The 12,712-nt window shown below is 52.6% G+C and overlaps 1 long non-coding RNA gene across 4 annotated transcripts in view; it reads left to right on the top strand.

Moving 5' to 3' along the window:
- Positions 1-12,712, top strand: part of LOC131492554 (uncharacterized) — a 70,474-nt gene that overhangs the window by 2,463 nt on the left and 55,299 nt on the right. For 2 of the 4 annotated variants that reach the window (XR_009252128.1, XR_009252131.1), the window contains exon 1: positions 13-659. This is a non-coding gene — a long non-coding RNA (uncharacterized LOC131492554). Of the gene's footprint in view, positions 1-12; positions 660-12,712 lie in introns of those variants that run through there. The other 2 variants (XR_009252132.1, XR_009252129.1) reach the window with 2 other exon arrangements.

Here is a 12,712-nt window from a genome sequence, read left to right as displayed (position 1 = left end):
AAGTGTATTTAAAATATGCAACACGTGGGTGTATTTCATAAAAAGTGTGAAGTACATGTAAAAATATCAAAATTAATTTTTCATATGTATTTTCAAAGAAAGTTACTTTTTCCCATAAAATATAAAAATTAAAACGGGAAGGGGAAAAACACAGATTATAATTAATAAATGTGGAAAATGGTATGACAAAATTATTTAAAGAAAACTGAATTTTAAGTTTAATTTTCTAAAAGCTGAAATCTGATTAAATATTCATGCCGATCATGCTTCGTATTGCTAGCTTCCGACTCTCACCCAGTGGCTAACAGAAGGGATCCATATCATGCATCACACATGGACTGTTTAGACCCACACAGACACGGGGTTGAGGGTGACAGGAATTGTGAGGCGCATCATCACGTTTCTCAGCTGCCATGTTGGTGCAAATATCATGGTAATTCCCCAGTAGCTACAGGACCAGGAGTTGAAGCCAGGAAATGGGTGAGTAGTTCTCCTGGGAAGTGGAGGGTCGGAGGGGAAAGAGCTGACCGGTTAATTTGCTTGTGTTTTCTCTCCCCTGCATGCGTCTGCCGGTCAAATCCTCCCTGCGCTCTGGAATACCATCTTGCCTTGTCTCTGCAGCCACAGTACGACCCACAGACCTTCATGTCTTGCAGACGGTGAGTTTTTCTTTTTTCCCAAAGACATAGGACACAAGATACAGAGAAGCCATGGAGAAGCTGTTGCCTGGGGCCCGAGCTGTGTTGGGAACAGGAGTGGACATTAGGGTGATGAGTGAGGCTTTTTCAGCCCTGAGCACTGGATCCCCAGTGGCTGGGGGGGGGGGGGGGGGAGGGGCGTGTGAACATTAGCAACATTTTTGCTCTTGTGAGTGTGGGGCTGTCTAAGCCTTGGGTCTCAGGACAGGATCTTAACCCCCTCAGTCTACCGGGAATGCCAACAGCACTCAAACACAGCAAGATCCCAGAAAGGGTTTCCTACTTGGCTGGTGGCTCTTCTTACCCTCTGGTGGCTCTGCCCTGCTCACTTCTGGGGGGTGGGAGGTTCTGGACAGGGCACTTTCTGGAGGCCTGGCCTGCTTCATGGCTCATTTCTATCCTGGTTGCTTCCTGGAGCAGTGTGGCATTAGAGTTGAAGTCAAGGTTGTACAGTCGGCCGGGAATAAAAGTATCCTTTGTGGTTTGCATGAAGTTGCATGATGGGTAGGCCTTGGACAGAGGCACGCTTTCTTTCTGGGATGCTTCTGCCCTGCTATCGCAAGGCTGGGCTGCACCCCGCGGGCTTCCTGAATGCAGCAGGGCATCTGCTCTCACCCCGCGTTAGACTCTCATCCCCAGGTTAGCCTAGCTCCAGCCAGTAGTGGGAAGGGGGGTGCTCTGTGCCGATTCCCGACCGTGCTTCTGTGGTGGAATTCACAGGTATGGTTACGGTTCTGTGTTGTCATCTTTGTAGTTGTTGGTTGCAAAGCTGAACCAGAATATTCTGTGTGCAAGCAAAAAATAAATATTGTATTTCAATATTATGTTCCACTGAAATACGGGGAGATAATCGCAGGACTCCAGTCAGGGCTGTTGGTATTTATCAGGTGCGTTACTGTAGCCGTAGGTCCGGCAGGGCAGACAGGCTGGACACGAAGGGTTAACCAGCCAGCTGGGCACTACAGTGAGAAGGTGACAGGCCAGGCATTTTTAAACCATTAGGGCCTCTTTTCACACTCAGAAACCCGCTCCGTGGGTCTTCATCCAGACTGTGTCTGAGGCACGGCTGACCTGGCTTTCACCTTCTGTGCCCTTAACCTGGCTTCCCATTTACTGTATCTTCATTCCCCCCAGATCCTGAGCTCTATCCACCCGATAACTTCACCTGGACTCCGGATTCCTTCTCCTGGCTGATGATGGTTGTCCTGGGAGCTTCCCTGCCTCCCTCAATCCCCGAGAATACAAAGCAAAAGATATGGAGAAGGGGTTTGAAATTCTCGTTCCTGAGGGTCTGACAGGTTGAGACAGACATTCCAAACTAGAGAGAGAGCATATGGGCAAAGTTAAAAAAAAAAAAAAAAAAAAGATGAATGCAGGGGCGCCTGGGAGTCTCAGTCAGTTGAGCGTCCAACTCTTGGTTTCAGTTCAGGTCATGATCCCAGGGTTGTGGGATCGAGCCCTGTGTCGGCCTCTGCACCGACAGCATGGAGTCTATTTGAGATTCTTTCTCTCTCTGCTCCTTTCCCGCTCTTTCTCTCTCTCTCTCTCTCTCTCTGTCTCTAAAGTAAGAAAAAGAAAAGAAAAGAAAGAAATAACGAAGGCGGGAGTAGATGGCAAGGCCCACACAACATTTCTGGTGGGTGTCCGTGTAACAGAGGCTTACGAGGGAGAGCCATGATGCTCTCAGGTCAGGATGCCATGACCAGCCTTGCCGGGCCCTGCTGGCCCCAGTCCCTCCAATCACCTGGCAGCCTCACACTTTGAGAAGGTCCCAAGGCTCTCACGATGAAAACGCGTGACCGTAACAACTCCTGCGATTCATGTGTCTCCTCCGTAAACTGAGCTCTGTGCCTGGTGACATTAGGTGCGTCTAACGCCACACTGAGAATAGATTAAGTCGAACGGTCGTGCGGTCCTTTGCAAGGATACCCCGTTTCTGTGGTGTCGCAGATGTTTTGGTTGGGTCTCATTTTTAAGTGGCCTTAGCCAAAAACATCTTGCGGAACAGCCGACTCACTTCAGTATTTCACTTTGGACAGTTGCTTGACTTCGTGTAGCGCCCCGTGCCGGAGCCCGGTCTCCCCAGGCCCCGCACGCTTCCCTTCCGTTAGCGTCAGCGGGAGCCTCGGCAGGCAGATTGACACCAAGGGAAGGTGGACCCCGACGGCTGCACTGTGGGGGCAGCGAGCCTCGCAGAGCAGAAAGCTGGCGCACGGGGAGAGTCGTCAATGGTGCCTTGCGAGCCATATGCCGCCTTAGATTGTATTTACATTGAGACATACAACAGCTTGTTATCAAACAAGGCAAGACACAATACTCAGCGGTAGGAGACCGCAGCCACAGTGAGCCTCAGAGTCTGTTTCCCCCACCTGCTGTTGCCTGGGCGTTTAAGCTGGCAGAAATCCTGATCAGGTCAGTGTAGGGAAATGTGACAATGTCTGTGTTGGGCGCCGATGGACGTTGGGAGGCTCTCCCTACACTCGGAAGCATGGAGGTATTTGGATTTCTGCTGACTGGCTCGATGATTCCTCCAGGAGCTGGTTGATGTCCTCAGGCCTATATGCGGTTGAGACAGTGCAGCGGAAGCTGACTTGGAGCCCAGTGGGTGTCTGTGCAGGGCCTGGCCGGCTCCTTTCGGGGGGTCGGTGGGGGAGTGGGCCGCCACCCAGTGGGAACCTGACAACACAATGCACAGCTGTGTTGGCGGTTGGGGCACAGGCGTGGTTCTGCATTGTTGCTCCGCCTGGATCAGTGTTTTGTGACTGTGGGGGGCTCTCTCCTGTTACAAGTTCTGCAGAGCTGAGGTCCCCAGCTCAGATTCCACCATGGCCCAGGGGAGAGAGAGGAAAGCCCTCTCTCGGCTGGAAAGCAGACAGGGAGAGCACATAAAGAGGGAGGCCCTTTGCCTGTGGCCTGGCCTCACCGACCTGCAATCCACACAGATTCGGTAAGAGCTCCCATCTCACTAAACTCCCACTGGCAGGAAGGTGTTGGGATGTTCTCGCATGTTAGGGGAGAACCTTTTGGGGGAAGAGGTGACGTTGGAAATTCAGGCTAGAGACTCCATAGAGAGCTTTTCTGGAATTCCTTAATGGGAGGAGTCTCATGTTTAGGCTGGTTATCCCTGGGAACCAAAGAACCTGGCTGAAGTCTGATGAGTTTAATGCAGTTATCTAATGAAGGAGCCAGACTCCAGGGATTTTTAGGACCCACTTTGCCCCTGAGATCCTGCGTGTCAGTCAGGGGGTGAGTGCAAGCTCTGTCTTCTTGGACACCTGAGTTTAAGTCCCATCTGCCAGTTTTTTTGCTTGCTGTGCGGCCTGGGGCAAGTCACTTAACCTCTCTGCACCTCCGTCTCCTTAGCCCTAAAACGGACAGTTGGTACAAGAAGTCGTCTGGTTCACAGTAGATGCTCAGTAAATGGTGGTTGTGCTCCCTCCCTCTCCTTCTCTGAGTTGGCAAAGGCACATGGGCAACACGGTCCCTTCTTCTCTCAAGTGCACTCAACCACGGACCCAAGCGTCCTTCCCATCCCAGCAGGAGAGGATCTTCAGAGATAGTGTAATTCAGATGGAAGGCACCGTGTCTCTCCAAGGATAGGTGTTCTCTCTCTACTGGGACAGTTTAGAGTCCACGTCCTCTGTTGGTGCCTGTGACCCTCACACCCTCCACGGGGGGCTGACTCGTTTGCAGGTGGCCGAGCTGGGTGGTCTATAGGCTTGCCTGGCACACGGCTTTGTCAGGTGCCCATCATCACGCCGGATGCCCCTGCTTGGCATGTAACTTCCTCCCGCCCCCGCCCCCCTCCAGTGCCTGCCCCCGGTTCACCAGACAGGCAGTGAAAGAAGGTGGAGAGAAAGAGAGTTTCTAGTCTCTCTGACCTCGGTTAAAATCTCCACTCTGCTGGTGGTTAGCTGTGCAACGTTAGGCATGTCCCTGAACTCCCGAGTCCCAGAATCCTAGTCTGCAAAGCAGGATATTAATTCCTTCTTGGCAGGAGTGTTGTAAATATCAAAGGCAGCGAAGTATCTGGCACACGGGAGGCATTTGATAATAATATCCTTGTTATTCAGAGCAACGTTCTCATGCCCTTAAATCATTCTCTTTAAATAATGAGAACAGCGGTTCCCAAAGTGTGGCTCCTGGGACAGCGGCCTCAGCAGCTCCTCTGGGGCTTAGGAGATGTGGATCCCGGGCCCCACCCAGGACTACTGATTCAGAAGCCCTGGGGGCAGCCTCCACAATCTGTTTTCACACAGCCTCCAGGGGATTCCGAATGCACCACGGAGCTGGAGAACCTCTGAATTGGAAATATTTTTCAAAACCTCACCGCTCAAGGTCAATTCTTTTGCTTGTTCCCGGATGTGATTTGGGAGGGTTTCCAAACTCAAGGGCCACGGAGGCTGGTGCAGATACCTGTGGCCTGGGGCTGTGAAAACAGCCTGCCTGAATGCAAGAGAAGGCTGCAGAACCCTTGAGCTGGGCCTCCTCCCGCTCCGACAAGGGCCTTTGATCAGTGTTCCCGACCTGGCTTACTACCACCCGCTCCCGCGGCCAGGAGGGCCGTTCTTTCTTCCCTGGGAGCAGAAGGGTGCAGTGCAGACCCCGTGCTGAGCTGCGCTCCAGCCCACGCGAAGGTACTTCCTCCTTGCAGGGCAAGGGCTGGCCAGGGCCTTGCGGGCATCTACGCCCGTGATTACCCAGGTATGCGGTGGCAAGGTACTTCTTGAAGGGACGCTGCCAACGCGGCCAGACCAGCGCTTTGCCTGAGCCCAGACGGTGTTATTAGTACCGTATGGCGGCTCTAATTTTAGGGGAAGCCTGATGCCTTGGTGTTGTCGTATTCTGTCAAGCAGTCTTCCAAAGGATGTGCTCATTTCTTTCATGTGGTTTCTTCGCCCGCTCACCGAATTATTGAATGGGGCCACATCCAAGCAACTAACGCAAATAGCCCTTGACTCCGTTCCATGACCCGCCATGGTTCCTGGGGGCCTCCGAGGTGCCGGGGACTGCGCAAGGGGCCACGAAGCGTTTGGCGTCTGGGACGGCTTCGGTTCTGAGAACAGAGCGTTTCCAACAGCTGCGCAGAGTCTTTCAAGGCCCCAGATCTTCGGTGTCATAAATGGACGCAGCCCCCGTGCGAGCGCTCCACGTTTCACTTCTCTTTGCGGACGTGGTGTGGCCTTGCGGTGAGGCGGATCCGGGTTCGATTCTGGCCCTGCCACTCACCAGCTGTGTGACCTGGGGAAAGTTACTTAACATCTCTGAGCCTCAGTGCCCTTATCTCTCCAGTCGGTCAGAACCCTGGCAGGGCTGTTGGGGATAGGCAAGAGATCTCTAGGAAGGTGCCTTGGAAAAGGCGATCTGTCTCATCCTATGGCAACGTGACTTGGAAGGCACTGTTTCAAAATCTGAGCGGAAGGAAGAAAGAAGGCTTGTGGAAGTAGAAAGCAGAGGTCCTTCCAGGAATGTCCGGGCTTCCTGTTTCATTGTCCTTTGCCACGTGCCCTTCTGGTGAGTCCCCTAGGGTGCTCCTTCTGGACACCGGCTGAGGGACGTGTGCCCAGAACCGGGCCCTTGAGCCGTGGTCCAGCCTGTCAGCCGACCCATGGGGCTGACTCAGGACGCTGGCGCGCTTGGCTGCCTGTTTTCCTCTTCAAAACATTTGTCTGGAACCACTTGACTGGCTAGCGGAGCAGAGAGTTCGAAGAACTGGTTCTTGACTTTTCACCGCGACCTCATAGTCAGGTCGCCTGAGCCCTGTGGGGAGGACAGAGCTATCCAGAGGAAAGGACAGGTGAGACAATGTCTAGAGAGTTCTACGCAGGAGGAAGGTTCCGGAACAGAGCTGCGCTGCGGGGGCTGGGGGCTCCCACACAGGACTGGCCTGGGGCGGGGGGCGCTGGGTTATTCCCTGGGGTGCTCAGCGAATCAGGAGTTTTGAATGCAGAGTTAATAATCAGTAAACTCATCCAGACAGGCTGGTTTTAACTAGGAAGCAGAACAGGAGCATACACGTGTAAAACCTTTTGGATTCTTTTCAGCATGCGGACAGTTTTTAAAACTTTCGTGGACGCTTTCTAGGCATGATTTTTATTGTGGTAAAATACACTTAACATCAGATGTACCATTTGAACCATTTTTTAAAAAGCTTTTTTTTTTTTTTAACATTTATTTTTGAGAGACAGAGAGCGAGCGGGGGAGGGGCAGACAGGGAGGGAGACACAGAATCCGCAGCAGGCTCCAGGCTCTGAGCCGTCAGCACAGAGCCCGACGTGGGGCTCGGACCCACAAACCGTGAGATCGTGACTTGAGCCGAAGTCGGACGCTTAACCAACTAGGCCTCCCGGGTGCCCCTTATTTGAACCATTTTGAGGTGTGCAGTTCAGTGGCCTCAGGGGCATTCATATTGCTGTGCTATCACCCACTCCATCTCCAGAACTTTCTCATCTTCCCAAACTGAAAACTCTGCCCCCATGAACTACCAACCCCCCCGCCCCCCTCCTCCCAACCCCTGGTAAGCACCATTTACTCCACTGAAACTTTTGTAGAAACCAAAGGAGGCTTCTAGAAGATAATAGAAGGTGCTTCAAATATCCACTTCCTTCAATAGTATATTTAAGAACTCTGTCTTCTTGGGGCGTCTGCGTGGCTCAGTTGGTTAAGCGTCCGACTTCGGCTCTGGTCATGATCTTGCGGATCTTTTCGAGCCCCGCGGAGCCTGGAGCCTGCTTCGGATTCTGGGTCTCCCTCTCTCTCTGCCCCTCCCCCACTCATGCTCTGTCTCTCTCGCTCTCAAAAATAAATAAACGTTAAAAAAAAATAATAATAAGAGTCCTTTTAAAAAATTTTTTTAAATGTTTATTTATTTTTAAAGGAGAGAGAGACAGAGCATGAGTGGGGGAGGGGCAGAGAGAGAGGGAGACACGGAATCCGAAGCAGACTCCAGGCTCTGAGCTGTCAGCACAGAGCCCGACGCGGGGCTCAAATTCACGGATCTCGAGATCACGACCAGAGCCGAAGTCGGCGGCGTAACCGACTCAGCCACCCAGGTGCCCCGAGCTCTGTCTTCTTAACATAGGAACTCTGATCCCTCCGACGGAGGCACAAAACAGAGGCTTGAACGTTCGTGGAAATGTTCTGCCCCCCTCGGAACAACCGTGGATGCCTTTTGCTTTGCTCTTGCTGAAAAGAGCAGTATGCTGTTTATAAAAGAACACTTGCGAAGAAGAAAGACTTGGAACGGACCACCGTCTTCCTGAGTTGTTGACAGCTGTTATTCAGTGGAAATCTCAGTGGAAACAAAGAAATATCGAAGCATTGTTTCAACGTGAACATTTGAAGTGGCTTCCTTCCAAAGCTTGGCTGGTTTAGGTACCTGGGATCTGCGGCCAAAGCCTCCCGCACCGTCTTGATTTCTCCCCTATAGCTGTTGTTGACGCAGCCGTGGAAAAGTCTGGTGTGCATCCTGAATCTGCGATCGCCTCCACTGGCGGGGAGTCACAGCTTTCTAGGCTATGTCACCGTCTCTTCCACGATCGTTGGCTGCTCTGTGTGCAGGCGTTCGGGGTCTTGAGGAAAAGCCAGGCTTTTCCATCGTTGGGAAGGTTGGCAAGGCTTTCTCAGAATCCCAGGGGGCACGGTGGCCAACGTGGATTTCGGTGGAAAACCCCCGCAGTAGGAAGGTAGGAGGAATCTGGGGCATCTAAGAGAAGCTGACGGACCCCTCCCCCTCCCCCCACCCAGCCCTGCATATCATTGGTTTTCTTTTCTTTTTAAATATGTGACGGGGGCACCTGGGTGGCTCAGTCGGTTGAGCGTCTGACTTCGGCTCAGGTCACGATCTCATAGTTCATGAGTTCAAGCCCCGTGTCGGGCTCTGTGCTGACAGCTCAGAGCCTGGAGCCCTCTTCGGATTCTGTGTCTCCCTCTCTCTGTGCCCCTCCCCTGCTCATGCTCTCCCTGCCTCTCAAAAATAAATAAATAAAAATAAAAGTTGTGGCGTGCGACTTGGCCTCTTGGAGCCCTGGGCACCATGTCACGGACCTGCTCACCTAGCCTGGATGCTGACTCACCGTGTGCCCTGCTGAGTCATTTCATGTTTGGTTTTGTATTGTTTTTCCCACCAATAAAATGGGAATCATAACACCCATCCCGGTTTTAAGACTCAGAGGAGAAAACATATGTGAAAGTGATTGGAAAGTCATAAAGCGCTTTCCAGGCGAGGTGTGGCGGGCCTTTCGGGGAGTGGGGTGTGGGTTGGGGGGCGCCGAGCCCCTCGGCCCTCTGGTTGTACGTGCCTCCCGCAGGTGTTCTCATTGCCCAAGCCAGCCAGGACGAATGACACCACGAGCGGGGAAGCGCCTTGAGGGAGGGCGGGCGGCGAGGGCCCCACGGCATTAACTGAGAGGACTCAACACGCGTCCCGGGCGAAGGGCTCCCATAATATTCTCACTGCAGTCATCCGCTTCAAATGCCGCTCGCTCCAGGATGTCCTCCCTCTTCGGCCCATGGAGGCAGCCTCCCAGGGGCAAGGACATCATCGTGTTAGATGTTACCTCTCGGCTTCCTGATTTGTTGCCGTCGTCAGGTGTGTAATCTTGGCAAGCCCTTTTCACTTGGGCTTTATCACGAAACTCCTTGATCACAGTCACGTGCTCAAACCCAGCAGCCTTGGGGCTGAGTTCTTTGAGCCCATGGTTACTTGCGTCACCACACTGGGCCATGGGTGTATAGCATTGGGACAAGGACATTTGACCAAGTGGTTTGGATGTGGAATCTGGGATGGGTGAGCGGCATGTAATTCTGTGTTTAAGTAAGCATGTTTACACAGAGACTTTTGTCCTGTAGATACTGGTTTCATGACATACCTGAGGGTCGCTGTGCAGAAGTGTCGGGCCAGCCTGGAGTGATCTCGTCTCAGAAGGCACGAGGCTGGGGCCTAGGAGTCCTGGGTACCCAGGGGAGAGGGGCCGCCGTCTGGGTAAGGGTGGGCCGGCCTGGGCTGTGGGTCCCTCTCCTGGGCAAGGGGAGGCCATGGAGCAAGGAAAATTCTGAAACACCAAGAGGAGGCTTGGGGCTGACCGTGGACCTGAGGAAGATATGGGAAAGGGCTTGGCAACTGGCCGAGAGGGTTCTGGAGGCATTAGCTGGGGCCACTGTGTGTGTGTGTGTGTGTGTGTGTGTGTGTGATTGGGGTGGGTAGGGGCAGGGAGGGAGGAAGGGAGCCTTGTACTCAGGACAGTAGCAGGACCCACAGTCCCCAGGAGACGGTTGGGTGAGAACCGGTTTGGGCAGATGTCAGCCCAAACCAAGAGTGTGAGGATGTGGTTATAGGGTCCTTGAAACCTGTGGAGCCCACTCCCCCTTCTGATGCTCAGACCCCCCTTTAAAACGGCCCAAATGAATAGTCAGAGACCCCGTGTCTGGTACTCCTAGGGACAGGATAGCCCTATTGGATCCATTCTTTGTTTTTCTACTGGATTCTGTTCGAGGCACAACTTACGCCCAATAAAACGTGCACATACGCACAGCTCCGTAAATGCACAGCTCAGTAAACAGTCCTGTTCGCATCCACCCCCAGAGCCACCTCCCAGATCAAGATGGAGAGTATTTTCACCAAGCCAGCCAGCTTCTTCATACTCCTTTCCAGGAAGCAACCCCACTACCAACCCGAGGGCCATTACTTCTCTGCCTCTGATCACCTTAGATTAGTTTCGCCTGTTTTTGAAATCTGTGTAACTGGGATCATTTGTCACCTCGTTTGTGCCCAGCTGGTGTATCCGCTCAGACGGCCCAGCCCCTCACTTCGTTGAGCCTCCTCTGGGGTGCACGCCTCTACTCCACCCCGTCTCAACTCCCTTCCCAGGGAGTCTGTTTCCTGGCATCCCCTCTCCCAGCCCTGCTCTTCATCCCCCCCTCCCCAGTCCTTGCTCACCTCCATGGTGGAAGGTGTGCCATGACCCCTGGGAGAGCTCAGTGTTGATGGGCTGCTGATGGCGACCCCCTGCTGAGCGGGGCTGCAAGAGCAGGGGGAGTCGGCTCTTCTTAGCTCCATAAAGGGGAAGGCTGTGGCCTGCGGTTTGGAGAGGCAGGCTGACAATGAACTTGAACACGAGCTCTTTGACCTTGAGAAAGTCATTCGACCTTTCTGGGCCTTAGTTTCCTCTTTCCCAGAATGAAGGAGGCATTAGAGGCTCTTTGAAGCTCCTTGCGGGGGGTGCCTGGGTGGCTCAGTCAGTTAAGCCTCTGACTCTTGGTTTCGGCTCAGGTCGTGATCTCATACTTCGTGGGATCAAGCCCTGGGTTGGGCTTTGTGCTGACAGTGCAGAGCCTGCTTGGGATTCTCTCTCTCTCTCTCTCTCTCTCTCTCTCTCTTTCGTGCTCTCTCTCTCTCAAAAATAAATAAGTAAACCTAAAAAACAATAAAGTTCCTTAGTCCATGATCCAAGAATCCAGAGTGCATGATTCTGAATCTTCCCTACATGGGTTCGTCCATACATCTTCTGTGGGTATGTGGTTCCCAAGTGAAGCTTCAACGGAACGCGCATGCGTGTGTGTGTGTGTGTGTGTGCCCCATCTTGCAGTTCAATATTCCTGCAGACCTAATTCGTTTTATACCCTGGGTTTGAAAAAAGCCATCCCAACAGCAGGGATTCTAGCCCGGTGGACGGCTGGCCTCCTTGTACTGATTGATGAGGGGCTTTTTTTTTCTCCCAGCTGACCTCGGGGGCTTGCCCCTACCCTCAGGCAAAGGGCTATGTGGTGGTCCTATCTATAGAAGTTTCCAGAAATGGATGAAAGGACAGTTCTGTTCGGAGAGTATTTTGATGTCTTGGTTCAGCAGTCTTAGAAGGTCTTTAGGCTCCAAAAAAAAATCTGTATTTTGGGATTCAGTTCAAAATAGGGCTCTTGGGTTCCCTGGTGAGGCTGTCTAAGGGGGATTCAACCATCAGCGGCGGGCCAGCTCCTGGGCTGCCGGGCTCAGCTTCCCATCTGTGAAATGGGTGAATACTCCTTGTTTTATCTTGCAGGATTGTTGTCAGCATCTGATAAACACAGCCCGGAGAAAAGGCATCATTCCAGTGAGTCTTAGCTGTAGGCCAGTACACCTTGGGTTTGGTCCAGGGTTCAGCTGGGTAGCAAACTGACTCTGGTTTTCGTGTCCTTGTTCGATCAGAGCCCAGGGCCTTCAGAGGGTTCTTTCAGTTCTTCTCCCGACCTGTCTTTCTGCCTTTTCTTATCTCTGCTCTTCTTCCCCTGTACACGTGAGCTTTTATTGCTATCAGCTGGCTTGGGATATTTAGAAGCGTGGTGTATTATAGCTAGGTGAGGACTTAGATTGCTTCTGTGAGAGCAGCCCAGAGAGGCTGAATCGCCTGCCCCAGGCCCCTGGACCTCGGGCCTCTGATTCGCCTTTGCATTAGCTCTTTCAGTCTGCTGTCTCTGACCGCTCTAACTCGTTTAAGTGGGTTGGCTTTGTCTTCGGCTCTTTGAGGACCCGGGCTGAGCCTCACACAGGTACTCAATGTTTATCTTTGATCAGATTGGACAGTTAATAAATATTTGTTTCGGTTAATGGAAGTCTGAAGGAATACATACATCGTGCAGCGTGTTCTTGCATGAGAATTATTTGTGACCACGCCTAGCCTTGGTCCCAAGGTATGGAAACCTCTTAACACCCACCCCCTCTTTCCTGGCGGTGCCTTCTGCCCTTATTTGTAGCTGAGATGGTCACGGCCAATGTGCAGTGGAGGCGAAGGGGTTAATCTCTGTCCCTCAGTCTTCTTCCTTTGCCTCTTGTGCTCCGAACATCCTTGAAACGTTACCTGCAAGTTACTGGAGCTTTAAATCGAAATGTCCGTTCCCACTTACTGCACCGGCCCTCGCAGGACACAATGTGCTGCTTTAACAGGGGGTGACATCCTTCCTAATACGTCTTCTGTGGGTGACTTCTGTGTGGCATCTGCTGCACGGACAACAGGCTCAGGGATAATAAGCGCTCGGATCTCGCC

Source organism: Neofelis nebulosa, chromosome 13, assembly GCF_028018385.1.
Source record: "Neofelis nebulosa isolate mNeoNeb1 chromosome 13, mNeoNeb1.pri, whole genome shotgun sequence".
NCBI classification, from domain to species: Eukaryota; Metazoa; Chordata; class Mammalia; order Carnivora; family Felidae; genus Neofelis; species Neofelis nebulosa.
The sequence above is the reverse complement of the archived record's forward strand: the minus strand, read 5'-3'. Positions and strand labels throughout refer to the sequence as shown.